This window comes from Crocuta crocuta, unplaced genomic scaffold, assembly GCF_008692635.1.
Source record: "Crocuta crocuta isolate KB4526 unplaced genomic scaffold, BGI_CrCroc_1.0 scaffold425, whole genome shotgun sequence".
Classification (NCBI taxonomy): Eukaryota; Metazoa; Chordata; class Mammalia; order Carnivora; family Hyaenidae; genus Crocuta; species Crocuta crocuta.
The window spans coordinates 722415-741330 of NW_027531909.1; the positions used below are offsets into that span (position 1 = coordinate 722415).

Here is an 18916-nt window from a genome sequence, read left to right on the forward strand (position 1 = left end):
GCTTTAAATTATCCCATTTTTGTAAAAGAATATAGAAACACATGAAGGAGTGAGTGAGTGAGTGTGTGTGTGTGTGTGTGTGTGTGTGTGTGTGTGTGTGTACAGAGAGATTAAATATCTACAGAAAAGACTGGAAAGGGGCACCTGGGTGGCTCCATCAGTTAAGCATCTGACTTCAGCTCAGGTCATGATCTCACACTTCATGAGTTCGAACCCCATGTCGGGCTCTGTACTGACAGCTCAGAGCCTGGAGCCTGCTTTGGATTCTGTGTCTCCTTCTCTCTCTGTCCCTCCCCTGCTCGTGCTTGTGTTCTTCCTCCCTCTCTCCCTCCCTCTCTCTCTCTCAAAAATAAATAAACATTAAAAAAAATTTTTTTTAAAGACTGGAAGGCTACGAAACAAACCTAACAGTGATTTCCCCCTAGGAGTGGAATTAGAAAATAAGGACAGCATTTTACATTTTTTAAATGATAAATAAATCAGTGCCATTAATTGTAAATGTGCTGAGCAAACACGGACTTCATGTGGTCTAAAGCCTGCACTATATATGTTCAGCATACAAATATATAATTACCCAAATAATGATAAAATAATATTACATGTCTGCACAGATACACATATGTTATCCTCAGCCATAAAATCACACATGCAAGTCATAGTCAATCATATATTTCCTGAAATGCATTTTTGTCTGTCATCAGTTATATTCAAGCACTGAGCCCTGGTTTTCTGTTTGCCAAAATATTATCACTGAACTCCTGTATGCCTTCAACAAGAATGACCACGAACACCAGCGTAATTCAAAATGGTTTTGAAAACCCTAGCACATGTAATAAATACAACAAACAAACAAACAAAAACGATCCATACATAATTCCTTGTAGAAAATTACTATCTATCTAGGAAAACACAGAAAGTTCACAGAAGCAAGAGAATCTCCAGAAATGAAGTAATATACAAAAATACACAGCTGTCGTCCAAAGCAGCAATAAATGCTTTCTGGAATAACTACTTCCCAAATATAACAGAGAAAGGGCTCCGTTTACGAAAGCAACAAAAACTTCATGAACTCAAAACACAGATTCCCCATAAATAAAACTATATAACTTTACTGAGAGAGATATAAAATAAGACCCAGATAAAGGAAAAGATACAGCACGCTCCTAGGTAAGGAAGACAGAATATCACAAAAAGGTTAATTTCCCATAAATCAATGCATACCTTTATCACAATTCCAACAAACATCCTGTCCTCAATAGGCCAACACTAACATAAAGCAGTCTTGACAATTAACTGAGAGAAATGGGGGAAGCACACTAGCTGGCAACCCTCCAAAGAAAAGAGCAGCTTAGTAAATAAATATATGAAAAGATATTCCAACTCTCTGGTTTAAAAGAAAACGCAAAAGACAGTATTCCATAAAGATTGGCAAAGAATTTAAAAATAAGATAAGGTCACACTCATATAGCACAAATTGGTATCAGGCACATGGCAATAAATCTTTCAACTTATTCTTCAAGGGCCAAGTTCATGGTTCGCCTTTATGAAACTTTCAAGTGTCGGTAAGAGCAGCTCCCACAGCACTGTCATGGCTGTAGTCGGGCCCCGCATGCTCACTCTCCCAGTGGACGCCTGAGGGCCTCCATCAGCTGGTTTATTCCCCAAAGGTCAGCGATGGAAGTTTCCCTGTGTTTGTATCAACGCTTGTTAGTTAATAGAAAACTGTAATAGAGACGAAACTGGGAGGAAATAAAAACCCACTTAAGTGCTCATGACATTCTGTAAGAACAAAAACCACCTCTACTTCAGAAATGTTAGAGAAATCCATTTATGACTATTGATTGCTTTGTGTCACGACTCTAAAATAGAACTACTTAATCAGACCATGAAAAAACAAAATATGTATACATGTATTTGTCTATGTTTATTACGGCAGAAAGGGCATCAGCTAAAAGGATGCTGAGCTTTGCTTTTTTGCTTGCCAAAATACATTGTGTGCCAAAAATCTACAAGGCAAAACTAGTTAATGCTACAAGGTTTCTCGCCTCATCTTTCATCTGCTCTCCTGGTCTACGACGTGGAAGAAGAAAAGGTCAGAAGTGTTTCTTGCAAAACTGGTCTCTATTCACCTTTAGTTCTGTCTATCCAAGACTAAAAATCTGATGCTGTTTAGGAAAATCATAGGACCTTAAGTAGTGGAATGAAATTCTATTTATACTCAACATATCGCTCAACTGTTTACAAAATGAATGGACACACGCAGCTCTGATCCTGCCCTTGGAGAAGCTTCCAGCCACTCCCGAGAAGACAACCTCACCGATTTTGAACTCAAGCCACGTTTTCCCAAGCTCAAACCCAGAAAACTGTTTTATATTCCCTAATCAGAATTATTCAAGAAAACTCCCACTTCCCTACAATGAGAAAGAGGGTAATTTGCCCCCATTCTAGAACAGTCTGTACCAATAATCTAGTTATCAGGCAAAGTATCCACAACCCAAATGGTATAATTTATGAACATCCCACTCTTATCAAACTAATTTCAAAACAACCTGGTGGCATGTGAGACCTATCTATGTCAAAAATCAAGACATTAGCTGTCTAAGAAAACAAGAATTATTCCTACTGAACTCCTGTGGCCACAGACTAAACATCCAAGATGGGAAGGAAAATGATCTGAAGAAAAGCCAAGCTGAAAAAAAATGATGTATTTCAGAGAGATGAATATCAGTAAAGCCCATAACTCAAAGTTCAAAGCTTTATTTTTTTCTTCAAAGACACAGCATTTTCAAGACAAGTTATATTCATATATTTCTAGAGTTCAAATCCTGCAGATAAAAAGTCATCAAATACATAAGGAAGGTAAAGGTTGCTTATTCATTCTTTAGGCAGCAAATGTAATCTGATACCTATAAAAATCAACTCTTCCTCCCTGCCCCCAGACCATGTCCCCACTCATGCCTTGAAGGATAAATTATTTTGAAGGTATACACTATAAAACCAAATCAATTAAGTTAAGTCAAATTCATAAAGACAGAAAGGAGAATGGTGATTACCAGGAGAAGCGGGGAGAAGGGAATGGGGACTTTTTCTCCAGAAAAATCTCCAGACAGAAAGAAACAGACTTTTCTGTTTGGGACAATGAAAAAGTTCTGGGGGCGCCGTTAGGTGTCCGACTTTGGCTCAGGTCATGATCTCACGGTTCGTGGGTTCAAGCCCTGCGTCGGGCTCTGTGCTGACAGCTAGCTCAGAGTCTGGAGCCTGCTTCAGATTCTGTATCTCCCTCTCTGACCCTCCCCTGCTCATGCTGTTTGTTTGTTTCTTTCTTTCTCTCTCTTTCCCTCTCCCTCAGAAATAGATTTAAAAAAACATTAAAAAAATTTTTTTTAAAGAAAAAGGTCTGGAGATGGATGGTGGATATGGTCATGCAACAATGTGAATGTGCCTAATGCACCGAACTGTACATCTCACTTCAAAACGATGGAGAGGTGCCTAGGTGGCTCAGTCAGTTGAGCTCCGACTCTAGATTTTGGCTCAGGTCATGACCCCAAGGGTCATGGGATTAAGCCTCATGTCGGGCTCCATGCTGAGCACGGAGCCTGCTTAAGATTCTCTCTTTCTCTTCCTCTGCCCCTCTCCCCAAGTCATTCACTCGCTTACACACACACACTCTCTCTAATTAAAAAAAATGACAAAAAATGTAAAAATCTCAAAATTGTGGAAACTGTAAATTTTATGCTATGTATATTTTACAATTAAAAAAATTAATCAGACTGGCGAGCTATAAGACAAGTTGAACAATGTATATCCATTGAAATAAAACTAAAAAAACTGTCAAGAAGACTAAATAAAGAATGCTAATCACTCTCCTGATTACAGACTAATGATTTCAGAAAGGCCAAGAACTTCCTCAATAAATTAAACAAATATGAAACTTTTAACTTATTTAGAGAACATGGATGACTTTTTAAAAAGTAGTGCATAGGGACACCTGGCTGTCTTAACGGGTAAAACACTCCCCCTCCTGATATCAGGGTCATGATTTCAAGCCCCACGGTGGGTGTAGAGCTTACTTAAAAATAAAAATTTTAGGGGCGCCCAGGTGACTCAGTCGGTTGAGCGTCTGTCTGACTTCGGCTCAGGTCATGATCCTGCAGTTCATGGGTTGGAGCCCCGCATCAGCTCTGTGGTGACGGCTTAGAGCCTGGAGCCTGCTTTGGATTCTGTCTCCCTCTCTCTCTGCCCCTCCCCACTCAATCTCTCTCTTCAAAAATAAATAAACATTTAAGAAAAATTATTTTAAATAAATTTTAAGAAGTAATACAAAAATTCTGATTCTTTCAAAGCTTCTAAAAGATTTGTTCTGCTGACATGAAATTTGGTAAAAGAAGGCTTAAATTCAGTATAAAAGTAGCACAGGAAAAGAGCAGAAAAGAGCAAATGCCCGGTTTGCCATGAGAGAAACTGGACTGCCAGATGAGTCTGCACAACATACCAAAGATCAAAGGAACAGTGAATGGACATTGTTGATCCTAGATGTAGACAGAGAGGCATTCTTGAAAGAATTAACCATATGAACGCCCAGCCAGCCCTCATTATCAAATTCAAAAGCAGCAAGGTAAGCAAGGTACTTTGGCAAAAAGTGTGTAAACTTTTTGGCACGAGGGAGCTATTTCGCGTTATGCATCTTTTTAGGAGGGAGAGGATAGACATATATTTTTAGAAAACATCTAAGTGTCAGAAAAAAAGCAAGAAAGATTCCGAGACATCGTTTATGAGTGAAAGGAAATAACAAAGTGAACACTATTACACAAAACTATATTAAGCAAACTCATTTCTCTTTGCATAACACAGGATTAAGGCAGTAGAGGTTATGGGAGGGTGGAGGGCTGAGCAAGCCAACTTGGTAGAAAGAGTTTAAGAAAAAGAAATGATTTAAAAAAAAAATTTTAATGAGGAGGGTCCCTGAGACAAATAGGGTTTTCCTATCTACAGAGATTGGCCTATGTAAATATCTTACAAACACTGTCATTAAACGGCTTAACCCCTTTTCAAAAATCTTGGCTTCTTAAAGGTGATGATTTATACTCTTCTTTCTTGGCAGGTCTCCAATATGTCTGATTAAAATCATTAAAGGAAGACCTAGATTTGTTGATCAGGAAAATGTCCCAAAATGGTAAGAGGAACAGAGGGTGATTATCACCTTGCCAATCACTGCGGCTGTAGGTTCAGTAGTTAAGGAGGCCACCCTGAAGAGGCCAATAAGGTCACCCCCCCTTCTGCTGGGGCAGTTGGCCAACTTTACATTCAGCTATCAACAGCATGCTGTACTTACAACCTATCTTCAAATACAAGTTATGGAAGACATGGCTAAGAGTATGTAAGGGCTAACAAAAAGGGCTAACAACTCAAAATTTGTGCTCCCACAGCCAAAGGTTGTTGGCAGTTTCTAAGACAAGAGCAAGCAATTTTATCTTTGTGATTTAAAGAAAATGAACAGTAGGCAAAAAGGTAAGGGGAAACTACATGTAATTAATCAGTCCAGAGAGGTACCAGAAATCTTCAACAAAACTCTTACAGAACTTTTATTGATTCTGAGAAATAACATGAATCAAATCAAAAGAAAAATTACATTGAAGCTATCAACCAATGGCAGGTATTTAAATAAACATATGGCAAACCATAAGGTCCTAAAGATACGCAAAAACGTAAGGAACGGTCCCTACCTACAAGAGATTTAGAATTTACTCTGTACTCAGGTGAAGATGTGACTGTTTTGGGGGCGCCTGGGTGGCTCACTCGGTTAAGCATCCGACTTCAGCTCAGGTCATGATCTCGCACTTCTTGAGTTCGAAACCCATGTCAGGCTCTGTGCTTCATGAGTCCAAAACCCTGGAGCCTGCTTTGGATTCTGGGTCTCCCTCTCTCTCTGCCCCTCCCCTTCTCATTCAATCTCTCTCTCCCTCTCTCTCTCAAAATAAATATACATTTAAAATTTTTTTTTAAAGATATGACTGCTTTCATCACTGCCAGTCAACTCACTACCGTTTTTTAGCATGACCATAAGCAGAATTCTGAAGCTGTCCCCCAAGATTCCTGTCCTCTCCTTATTCAGTCAAACACTAATCCAGGTACTGCTGTGAAAGATTCTGCAGATGTAGTTAAAGTTACTAATCAACTGACCACAGGCTATAAGGGTTATTGTGTATTATGCAAGATGGTCCTGAGCCAATCACACATAGGTTAGAGACTAGGAGGCAAAGAACTCTCTCCTGCTATCATCAGAGATGGGGTACAAGAGGAAGAGGAGAGCTACAGCAGCAGCAGAAGGCAGAGAAATTGCCCAGCGAGAGGCTTTGGCCCAGCTGACAGCACACAAAGAAACAGACATGGGCCCACAGGCCCGGGAGTCTGTGACAACCTGAATGAGCCTGAGGGCGGACTGTTCCCTGAGCCTCCCACTAGACAGCCCCGCTGACCAACACCTCAATTTCAGGCTCACGAAACTACAGTAGACAAACTAGTTGAGCTAATCCCAGCTGCTGACCTATACAGAACCACGAGAAGATTAATTTGTGTTTTCAGCAACTACGTTTGTGTCAATCTGCTGTGGCAGGGACAGAGAAAGTAATGCAAGTGTCCCATCCAAGTGTTCGGACAGGATGACTCATCTCATTCTCACGACCACCCTGAAGGGTTATCACCTTGCATTGCACAGATGAGAAAACTGAGGAATAAAGGCATTAAGCAACCTGCTTACGACCAGAATGGCTGACAGCCGACTTACATTCAAGAAAACTAACAGGCCCCGTAACATGTAGGAGTTTAAAATTTCAGCTGGAAGATGACTAAATTTTACACCACAACAAAGCAGGTTATTTCTGAAGTTACAAAAGTAAGAAGAAACTTTAAACAGTTTCAAATGAAAAAGTTCTCTAAGTCAAAACGGCAATTTGATAATGTCCCCAGAGCAGATTAACCTGTCAGAAATAACTACAACGCTAAAAATAAATGCAAACCTACCTCACTACCTGTTTCTTCCCCCATGTTCAAAACTCAAGTTAGATATTCGGTCAATAAAAGGTTAAGTTTTAGTGTAAATTTGGTTTTCTTTGTAGTCCTAATCCACAAATACATGTTAAATTTGGCATTAGAAGAAGAGAAAAGTTAATGCCACATGAGAGATTTTTTAAAGAAAGGAAAATGAGGAACAGCACCGCCTTCAGCACATTCTCCAGACGCTTGTGCTCCTTCTCAAGGCAGAAAATTCCAAATAAAAGGCAGTGATAATACAGGAAGAAATCAGGGGGGAAATACAAGCCAAAATTGAAATCTAACATTTATTTTATGAGGAAGACAGCCTTTGAGAGACAATCACATGTGATGGCGTTAGGAGATGAATAAAAGTGGTTCCCTAATCTTCAAAGCAGTACTGCTAAGGGCAACAAAATTTTTAAAAAGAATGTGGGTTTCTATTCTTTGAGATTCCATCAAAAATCGATTTGGAAGTCCAAAACTACCATACTCCAAACCAGTAATGAACAAAAAATACAAATGAGAAAAATAACATTTTGGGGAAAAAGTGGAGAAAACCTTTAAATAACACCTGGAACTTTATTAAGTAATAGCATTTTCCCCTAGTGATAATTTTTTGTGTGTAACTTTTAACCCTGACGTCTTGATTCCCAGAAATGAGGCAAAGTCTGGAAACACAGAAGGTTCTTGGCGGATGGGATACATAATTTCCTCTCAAAAAAAAAAACAAAAAAAACAAAAAAAACACCTGGATTTCCAACATGTAATGTGAATTTACGTTGTTAAAATAAACACCTATTTGGTGTTTTATGTACAAATAATGTAGTCATGTTGTTTTTATGTTCAGTGGTATTTTTAAAATAGCTCATTTAAGATAAAAAAGAGAACAACAACTTCTAGTCTAAGAAAATTTTTTTGAAGTTTAAATCTATCATAGTTAACAAGTTCAATGCTAAGGTCCTATTTTTAAACATCTTTGTCAGTATGAATTATGTATATGCATTGACACAAATCATTAATTTGCAGGTGTTCCTAATGTAAATTGCGTATACCTGTTTAGATTTTTTTCCAGAGGCTAGAAGCATAATAATTCTAATTCAGAAAAGTAGGCACCAAGATCTTTTTTAACTTGTAAGCTGTGCAAAACTGAAAAGAGTTAGGAAAGATTCAACTCAAAGGGAATCTGGTTGTGTTCTAGTTCTCAAGGTGAATGGTAGCTTCACGGACGTTCAATTTATTATTTTGCTTTTTAATGTACACCTTACCTGCATTCTCTTTATATCTACCAAATATTATGTTAAAAATTAATTTATAGGTGATAGGAGTTCTTCAAAATATAGTCATTATAGTCATAAAAATAAAATGGTAAAAACAGAACTTCATTAATTCCTAGACTTGTGTATACATTAATGCCTTGGAATTAATTGGAAAAAAATGTTAGAGATAGTTCACTATATGGAACATAAATAATTACAATCCAGAAAAATTAAAATCAACTTGAAGACTAGAATTTCTAAACTAAATAAAAGATGGCTTATAGATTGGGTCTTGCAAAACCTTTGGTAGTGGCTATTTATCTACTGACAGAGGACACTGGGGTGGCTAAAATGCTGTGGGCCAATCACAACTCGGGGGTTATTTGTAACTTCATGGAGCAACTAGCAAGGATTTATGGCTTATCTATCCAACTGATTATCTTATCTCTAAAATTTGGCTAATAAACATTACAAACCAGTCTATAATCTGAATTGTGAGCTGGTTTCTAGGTGTGTGTTTTTTTTTTTTTTTTAACTGCAGGTACTATCCCTATTTCCTTTGTTTCCCCTCCCCACCACCACCCCATTTGCTTAGTGAATCACAAGTACCTCAATACATTTGCCCTAAATTAAAGTTAAGAGGGCTAGGAGTAAACTTGTTATTAGAAACTTTATCTTCCAAGTGTCCTCTCTTGTTTACTAACAAAATATTTTTAAAGGGATTTGCCACATAAACAACTCATTTCTGTAGAAAGGATTGTACTATCAAAACTTATCACAAGACCAGTTTCTAGCCTTAATTTTTCCCTTTTTCAACAAGTGTTAAAAACAAGTGTCAAAGATAGAACCAGGTTAATCTGACCTGTCCAACTCCAGCTTAGCTTTTAACACCTTGTCATAACATCCTTATCTTTTAACACTCAGGAAGGGTTAGTATTTCTTTGTAAACAGTCCCTCAACTTCACAGACCAGCGTTTAAGGAAAGGTTCCTTGTAAGGACATGAATTTCAGTTCTGGCAATCTGATCTAAGAAGAAAATTCTGATCAAAGAAAGGCATTATACACAGATGTTCATTATAGTATTATTCACCTTGGGAAAAAACACATAAATCCACTTCAATGTCTAAGAAGAAATAACGGAAGGGATAGTTACCCAAATGATATGTCTTTTTAAGTGGAATATTAGGCAGCCACAGAAAAGAACTGCACACAAAAAAATGTGGTATTACATGGGAAACAACCTTACAGTGAAGAAAAGGGCAATTATATTTTTTTCAAACTATAGAGAAAAAATAGAAAGTACACTAGGTTTTTAAATTTTTATTGTCTTGGAGTGACTGGGTGGCTCAATCAGTTAAGCATCCCACTCTTGATTTTGGCTCAGGTCATGATCTCACAGTTTGTGAGTTCAAGCCCTGCACCAGGCTCTGTGCTGACAGTGCAGAACCTGCTTGGGATGCTCTCTCCCTTTCTCTCTCTCTGCCTCTCTTTCTGAAAATAAATTTAAAAAAAATTTTTTTTTTATATTTATTTTCTCTTCCCAAATGGCCTACAATGTAATACAGGTATAATTTTTTATCTTTAATACCGCAGTTATTTTCCTACTATTCATACTTCAAACATTAACATTTTTTAACATTTTAACACTTAGCCTCTGTGGAGCACATACCTCCTTCCTTACTTTTCCAGAACACATAACTTCCAACACACTCAACCATCTGAAACAGACGAAAAATGTTCAGATATTAACTACAGCCTCAATCTTTTGGCAGATGCATTTAGTAAAGTGCTCACTGATTATCTCAAGACTCTTAAACTATCAGAGTTAAAAAATAAATTCGCTATCAGTTACCATTATAGTTGATAAACACTATTTGACTTCAAGAATTCCTGGGAATTCTCTTTCCCACTTGTGTCAGGATCCTAGCGGACTCTCCTGTTCCAGAATCATTTCTGTGGCCATATCTTCTATAGAGATGATAGCCATTGGGTTATATCTTTTCCCATTCCTTTCAGATCAGACTGATGCACTAATCCAGAAAGAAGCTTTAAAGATGTTCCTTTTCTTTCTCTTCTGTTTTTAATCTTCAATTACTTAAAGGCTCAACTTAAAATTAAGGAAAACTGGGTCATTTCAGGAAATAAGCAAATAATTCCTTTGAAGTATTTGATTTTTATCTCTCTAAACATTTTTTCCCAACCTCAAATTCATATTTCAATATTTCCCAGATAAAGCCAATTGCCTGAAATTTTCTTTAAAAATATTCAAGACTGGAGCGCATGGGTGGCTCAGTTGATTGAGTGTCCGACTTCGGCTCAGGTCATGATCTCACAGTCTAGGGGTTCAAGTCCTGTATCAGGCTCTGTGCTGACAGCTCAGAGCCTGGAGTCTGCTTCAGATTCTGGGTCTCCCTCTCTCTGCTCCTTCCCTGCTCACTCTCTATCTCTCTCTCTCAAAATGAAATAAAGACATTAAAAATATTCAAGACCAGTATATTTCAATATCACTTGATGCAATTTTACCAACATTTTTAGGCTGCCCAAATCAAGAGTTTTTAAAAAATGGTGACAGTTATTTATGGAGCGCCTGGGTGGCTCAGTTAAGCGTCCAATTTCAGCTCAGGTCATGATCTCCTTTTTGTGGGTTCAAACCCCATGTCAGGCTCTGTGCTGACAGCTCAGAGCCTGGAGCCTACTTCGGATTCTGTGACTCCCTCTCTCTCTCTGCCTTTCCCCTGCGCTCTCTCTCTCTCGCTCTCTCTCTCTCTCAAAAATAAACATTTTTTAAAAAAATTTAATAAAAATATTTTAATGGTGATGGTTAAAAATTATTTTCAAATTAGTTCTCCATTTTTATTCTTCAAACAGGCACATTTTCCCCCCCATGAACATTTCCTCAATATTAAACTCTTCTCTTCACAAATCTGCGTGTCATCCTTGTGCAGGGGCCGTGCTTAATCTGCTCTGGAGCATTCCAATTTTAGTCTATGCGCTGCCAAAGTGAGCACAAACTCTTCTCCAAGAACAGCCAAGTTGGACCTGAATTTATTTTAATGCCCATAAGAAATCATTTAATTTTATATATATTAACATTCAAGGGTATAATTATTTTATTAGTTTTATCGATACTAAAGAGATCTTTGCAGGGGAAAGAAGTAAGTCCACAGTTGTACTCCACATAAATGCCAAATGATTTTTTTTCCTTCCTGGTGTAACTGGCATCTCAACAAGAGGTTGGCTTTTAAGCCACCCCACTTTCATAAATTTAAAAACATAGTATACATACAGCTAGTTGAGAGGGAAATGCCTATACTTAATTCCTGCCAAATTATTAGCAAGCTACTTAATTAATGGGAGTCTACCACTATCTTTCTGTCCTCCGGACAAAAACTGGGCATATGGGAAAACAATCATTTTTCTCCACATACACCGCACTTACTGCAAAATGTTGAATACTATGGGCAACCACACCAAAAATGATATTCAGAAAAGCCTACTCCCTTGCTTCTCAGAGTGTGTTGTACAAACCTGGGAACTTGTCAGAAATAAAAAAACACTCAGACCCCACCCTAACCTACTCCATCACTGACCAAGATGCCTGGGTCGCCAATGTGCACATTCAAGTTTGAGAAGCAGGAGTCCAGGGGTTAAGGTAGAAGGCAGCATGAGACACCACCTCCTGCCCCCACATTCTCAGTTGTGCGAAGCTACACAAAATCTAGTCAGCAATGAATAAATCATTCCCAGACCTTGTCAGTATATCTTTTAAATGAATCAAGCCTTTCCACAAAGGTTAAAATTAAAAAAATAAAAAAAGGAAATGCATGTGGCTGACGCCTATTAACAGCATCTTCACTGTACTATCAGAACTATGTATTTTTTAATAACATGCTGAAAATAGGTACATCTGTTCTCCATTCTCTGTTAAGAAAGCATTCTTGCTAGAGAATTTTCCTCTCCTTGGGGCGCCTGGGTGGCTCAGTAGGTAAAACATCTGACTTCAACTCAGGTCATGATCTCAAAGTTTGTGAGTTCAACCCCCACGTCATGCTCGGTGCTGACAGCTCAGAGCCTGGAGCCTACTTCAGATTCTCCCTCTCTCCCTCTCCCTCTCTCCCTCTCTGTCTCTCTGCACCTCCCCTGTGTGTCTTCTATCTCTATCTCAAAAATAAGTAAACAATAAAAATTTTTTTTTTTAAGAATTTTCTTCTCCTTTTCAAACCTAGAATGGGTCTTGTGGATGAAATCTATTTCCAATTGTTCCAAGTTTCAAATGTTACAGGAGTTAAAGAATTTTAATATAAGAATCGCAACTGACCGATTTTAGGAAGTATTTGTACAAATGAGTTAAATATGTAGCATTAAGACAAATACATAGCCTCTATCATAGTCCCTGACCTAACTGTAGGTAGTATGTTATACCTGTAACAAAGGGTCTTCCTGTTTTCAAGAAGGATTTTCTAAGAAAGTATCAATTCAGTGACTACTGGTAATTTGTCATACAATTTGACTCACAAATGGATAATTTATACAGCTTTCTAGAGGTGTATCGAAAATGTAACATAGTACACCTGTACTGGTCTGTGCTCTGTTGATCTACAGAAGTTTAAACAAGATGCTTCTATAAGGACTTCAACTACAGTCTACCACAAAAGTGCTCTGGGAATAACTTTATCCCTCTACAATCATAGCCTTGTTCTAAACAGAGCCCTTAAGTAAATTAAATCTTTAGAAAAACATACTTTTTTGTTTGTAAAGAAAGAAACATTTCCTGAATGCCAGAGACTGTTTCCTTGAGAAACTGTTTATGTTACTGTGCTGAAAAGGTGTTTATGTTGCTATAAACACCTTCCTTGTAAGAGGGGATGGAGAGTCTCCCTATTGTTTACATTGTAATCAGGCCTGACTCTGAAAAGATCTACCCTTATTCCTCATGCCTGGACTAACTCACTACATTCTGTCCCAATTAGATCACTTGCAAAGATATTCTGTGTTTGTCTAGTATAATTGACCCATCACATGAGAATAGGGGAGCGTAAGTTCATAATAAGGACTACAATTATGAAGGCCATTAATTGGCAGGTTGTGGCAGTTTGTACTGACTGTGTCAAATTTCTTAAGGAAAAACTACACTTCCTGGAATCTCTTCCCTGTATAGGCCCAGCTTAAAGTTGAATTGGCACAAAAACAGAATTGGCACAGATGTGGATCGATCTGTTTGGATTCAGAAGCCATTACTCCGAAGGTGGTCAAGGTTACTATAGTGACCAGACATGGCTATGTAGGTGGGTTCAAGCTTATCTTTGCTCTTCTTGGATCCCTATCCACCTTTCCAGATGGGCCCCGTAGATCAACAGCAACTCCAGGCCAACCAACAGACACAAAGAGGTGGTAGTCACACAGAGGCACAGGCTTCCATGGGCCATGCCCCATGAGCACAAGGTTGTCTCATGCCTGGCTTCTCAGATGGACTAGCTGGGGATGCCAGTGATCCTCCACCTTGCTTCCTGGACGTTCATTTCCTAAGCTCCTACCATAAATGTTTTAGGTTTAATTTCTATAATAAATCTCTTAACTCCATAAGTTAAGTCCTCTGTGATTAAACCTCAACTGACTCTAAAGGTTTGGTTTACTTGTTGGCTCTAGATTTAAATGTTCTCTTGTCATTCAAGACATGGCATGTTCAACAATAAATGGCAAAGCAAACTGTATCTGCTTCTGCTCAGCTGATAACTCTTAGTAGAATAGGGCCTGGAGTTTAAGCCCCCTTCTTAACCCTATATTTTCCCATATACCTTCTCTTTTTGTTCTGGCTTTACTGAGACATAACTGACATATTAAAAAATCTAAGGGGCACCTGGGAGGCTCAGTCACTGAAGCGTCCAACTTCAGCTCAGGTCATGATCTCACAGTTTGTGGGTTCAAGCCCCGCGTCAGGCTCTGTGCTGGCAGCTCAGAGCCTGGAGCCTTCTTCAGATTCTGTGTCTCCCTCTCTCTCTGACCCTCCCTGCTCACACTGTCCCTGTCTCTCTCTCTTTCTGAATAAAACATTTTTTAAAAATTTTAGAAATCGTATACATGATGTGCATAATTTGATGTTCTGACATAAATATACACCAAGGAAAACATCACCGCAATCAAAATTATATGAACCTACCCATCGATCCTAAATGTTTACTCATGTCTCCTTAAAATCTTACCCCTCCCTACTCTGCCCTACTGCCCATAACCACGGATTTGTACCGTCATGATCATTACTTTACACCTTCTAAAAGTGTATATACCTACATATGGAATCATACAATATCAGAGCACCTGGGTGGCTCAGTTAAGCGTCCAACTTTGGCTCAGGTCATGATCTCGTGGTTCGTGGGTTTGAGCCCCGCGTCGGGCTCTGTGCTGACAGCTAGCTCAGAGCCTGGAGCCTGTTTCAGATTCTGTGTCTCCCATTCTCTCTCTCCCTCTCTCTCTCTCTCTCTCTCACTCTCTCTCTCTCGGAAATAAAAAAAACATTAAAAATGTTTTTTAAAAAAAAAAGGAATCATACAATATGTACTCTGTTGGGAAGGGAGCTGGCTTCTTTTACTCAGTATAATTAATTATGAAGCTTCACCCATATTGTCGTAAATATCAATAGTGGATTCCTTTTTATTGCTGAACAGTATTTAATTATACCACAATTTGTTTATCCATCCCCCTGCTGGTGGACATTTGAGTGACTTCCAGTTTAGGGCTATTACCAATAATGCTCTTAGGAACATTTGTGCTAAAGTCTCTGTGGGGAGATGTGCTTTCAAACCTCGTGGGTAAATACCTGAGCACAACCAGGTAGTTGTGTGCTTAATGTTTTAAGAAAATGAAAAACTTTCTGTCAAAGTGATGATACTATTTTAAGTACTGACCAGAAATGCAGAAGACTTCCAGCTGCGGGACACCTGGGTGGCTCAGTCAGTTAAGAGTCTGACTCTTGGTTTCAGCTCAGGTCATGATCTCACAGTGTGTGGGTTCAAGCTCCACATCGGGCTCCATGCTGACTGTCCAGAATCTGCCTGAGATCCAATCTCTCCCTCTCTCTGCCCCTCCTCTGTTCTGTATCTCTCAAAATAAACTAAAAAAAAAAAACAACAAAAAACTTCTAAGAGTTCCAGTTGCTCCATTTCCTCATCAGCATTTGGTATGGTCATTCTTTTTAATTTTGGCCATTGTAGAGGTAGTACATGAATATCTCATGGCAGTTTTAATTTGCATTTTCCTAATAACTAGTGATCTGAGCATTTCATATTAGTATACATGTGTATATCTCCTTTGTTGAAGTGTCTTCAAATCTTTTGCCCATTTTAAATGGGTTGTCCTGGGGTGCCTGGGTGGCTTAGTCGGTTAAGCGTCCGACTTTCGCTTAGGTCATGATCTCGCGGTTCGTGGGTTCGAGCCCCGCGTCGGGCTCTGTGCTGACTGCCAGCTCAGAGCCTGGAGCCTGTTTCAGTCTGTGACTCCCTCTCTCTCTGACCCTCCCCTGCTCACGCTGTCTCTCTCTCTCTCTCTCCTATAAATAAATAAAACATTTAAAAAAAAATGGGTTGTCCTATTACTGAGTTGTATATTCCTTATACAGTTTAGATTCAAGTCCTTTGTCGGATATATGGTGAGCATGTATTCTCCCCCAGCCTGTGATTTATCTTTTCATTTTCCTAACTTTTGAAGAGCAACATTTTTTTCACCGTCTCAGTCCAACTTCGGGCACTGCATTTGTTTCCGGGGGCTAACATAGCAAAGTCTCAGAAAATGGTTGGCTTGAGACAACAAAAATTTAATGTCTCATGCTACAAGACGGAAATCAAGGTGATGAAGGTGCTGGCAGGGCCAACCTCCCTCCAAAAGCTCTACAGAAGAACCCTTCCTTGACTCGTCTAGCTTCTAGTAGCTGCTGGCAATCTCGCAGTCCCTAGCTGCAGTGGCCCGACTGCCATCTCTGCCTTGTCTTCTCACAGCTCTCTTCTCCATGTCTCTCTGCACCTTCACACTGTCTCCTTGTAAAGACATGAGTCATTGGCGGGGCCCACATGAATCCACTATGACCTCTACCAAAGACCCTATTTCCAAATAAGGTCACATGCACAGGTATGTGGGCGTTAGAATGTCATCCTACCCTTTGTCAGGGGGCAAATTCAACCCATAAAAGGCACACAGCTTTTAATATTTAAAAAAGCACACTGAACAATAAATTATTCAACAGAGCTTCTGGCCTCTTTGACAATGGCCTGTTTTTGCCTCATTCACAGTTCCCATAGAAATATCCCCAAGCTCATTTGCAGAATTTTTGTCCTGGCCTTACTTCCCCAAAACAAATTCCTTGTCATCTAGTCAGTTTAGTGTAAGCATCTATCCCCTGGCCAGCCCCTCTTTACCAACTATTAGGTAAAGGTACAGGAAATGGAAAAAAAAATTTGGTTACATGATTTTCTCTTTTATGATCTCCCTCCTTGACCAATCCCCAGTAGGGTCTGAAAGTTTTGGGGGTTAGGGCGGTGACAACTCTTAGTGTGCACTAAGAGATGTTTCTAGCCCTGCCATCCTTCAATACCACCTAGACGAAAACAGAAAATGCTTCTCCAAAGAAATATTTTCTAATGATCAAGTGCTGAATAAATCACCCCACATTCAGTTTGAAACAACAGCCATTTTGTTATCTCTCATGGCTTCTGAGTCAGGAATTCGGGAAGGTTTGGCTGAGCAGTTCCGGCTCAAAATGTCTCATTCGGCTGCAGTCAGATGGTGGCTGGAGCTGAAACAGTTGGTGTCCAGGGCAGCTGGACATCTCTCTGAAGGAGTTCTGTTCTCAGGGCCTTTCCATGTGCTCTCCACTCAAAACCCGATGGCCTCAGGATAGATGGACTGCTCACACGGTAGCTGCAGGCTTCACAACCAAGCATCACATTCCAACAAACAAGGAGGAAGCCACATGGCCTTTTATGATCTGGTTTCAGAAATCACCTAGAATCATTTCTGCAGTTCTTTGTAGGCGGGGACAGTTGCAAAACTCGACTCAGCTTCAAAGGGAAGAAATGTCACCTCCACTTCTTGATGGGAATGTGAAAATCAAACTGAAATAAGAGCATGTGTAATGGGAGATTATGTTGTGGAAGTGTCTGTAAAATACCACTTACCCCAGAACATATCTTCCTGGGGCTGTGAGAACAGTGGATTGCCCCATGCAAATGAAAGGCCAACAACAAGGCATATACTAAAACCCCAATGTTTTCCCCATTCTTGTTTCTGCCAATGCTCTTTTCTTTCTTTCTTGACTACGTACACACTAGTACACTACTGACTTAGGTACTCAGGTGCCCTGTGTTATAAAAAGTAGAGTCAGAAACATTACTTACCCCAGTCACACAGAGAAACTGAGAGCAATCACTTTCCTCTAAGTGTCATGTACAACCCATTCCATGCCAACATTCTTCCTTATAATCAGGGCCCAGAAACCTGGGCTCTACTCTAGCCCTATCAATAATTATTAAGAATGGGGCACCTGGGTGGCTCCGTTGGCTAAGCATCCAACTTCAGCTCAAATCATGATCTCACGGTTGGTGAGTTCAACTCCTGCATCAGGCTCTGTGCTGAGAGCATAGAACCTGGACCCTGCTTTGGATTCTGTGTCCCTCTCTCTCTCAAAAATAAATAAAAATTTAAAAAGTTTAATAAAAATAATTATAAAGGACTATTTATAAGTCCCTGTTTCAAATAATTCCTTCACTGGTTTGAAGTTAATTTCTCACTGAATCTCTCTCTCTCTCTCTCTCTCTCTCACACACACACACACACACACACAAACACACACACTTTCCATAGCCAAGGGTGAATGTGTTTTGGATAACTCACCTATTATAGTTCATGGTATCTATTCACTAGTTTTAGGACCAAGGAACTGTAATATTTCCCTTTCTACTTCCATAAATCATGATAAACCACAAATTCTCATTTAAATATGACATCTTTAGGTGATTCATTTACTTTAAGATTCACTCATTCTCTATAAAATGTAATGGAAAATAAACTAGATTCCATACAATAAATATTTATGGAACACCAACCGTGGGCCAGACCTCCTGCTATGTGCTAGATGACAAAGATGAGTAAGGCCCAGTCTCCTGCTTCTTACATAGCTAAGCATCTGACCATGAAGGCAAATTTACCAACAACCATTAACTAACTGCATCATAGGCAAGCAAGCCTTCATCAAGGGCTTAGGAGATTTGGCTAAAATCACATACAAAAGAGGTTACCTTTAAGGAAAAGTAGCTAAGTACTTGCCAGGAAGAAAATGAAAGGTGCTCATTGTAGGCAAATGGAAAAGAACAAGCAAATAACCCTGAATATAGCAAATGTATGGCTTGATAAGGAACTATAAGTGAACTTGATGTATAGTTCTAGGCACCTGGCTATTTGTGACCCACCATAAGGCTAAAAAAGTAGACAAGCACCAGCCTGTAATGTTATTTACAGAGTACTGTAAGGAGTTGAATTCTATAGGCAATAGACAGCAACCAAAAACTTTTAAGAGGCAGAGAAACTTGGGGACACCCATGTCTTCAGAATGGGAACTGGCCACAATGTAAAAAGTAGTTTGA

The 18916-nt window shown here is 39.3% G+C and overlaps 1 protein-coding gene and 1 non-coding gene across 2 annotated transcripts in view; both read right to left on the reverse strand.

The window, feature by feature from the left end:
* The window catches only part of MLLT3 (MLLT3 super elongation complex subunit), a gene marked incomplete at its 5' end in the record, with an annotated part of 302329 nt that overhangs the window by 164133 nt on the left and 119280 nt on the right, over positions 1-18916 (reverse strand). The window lies entirely within an intron of this gene.
* On the reverse strand, positions 11189-11296 carry LOC144240369 (U6 spliceosomal RNA). Its single transcript, XR_013337694.1, has one exon. It is a non-coding gene; the product is annotated as a U6 spliceosomal RNA (small nuclear RNA).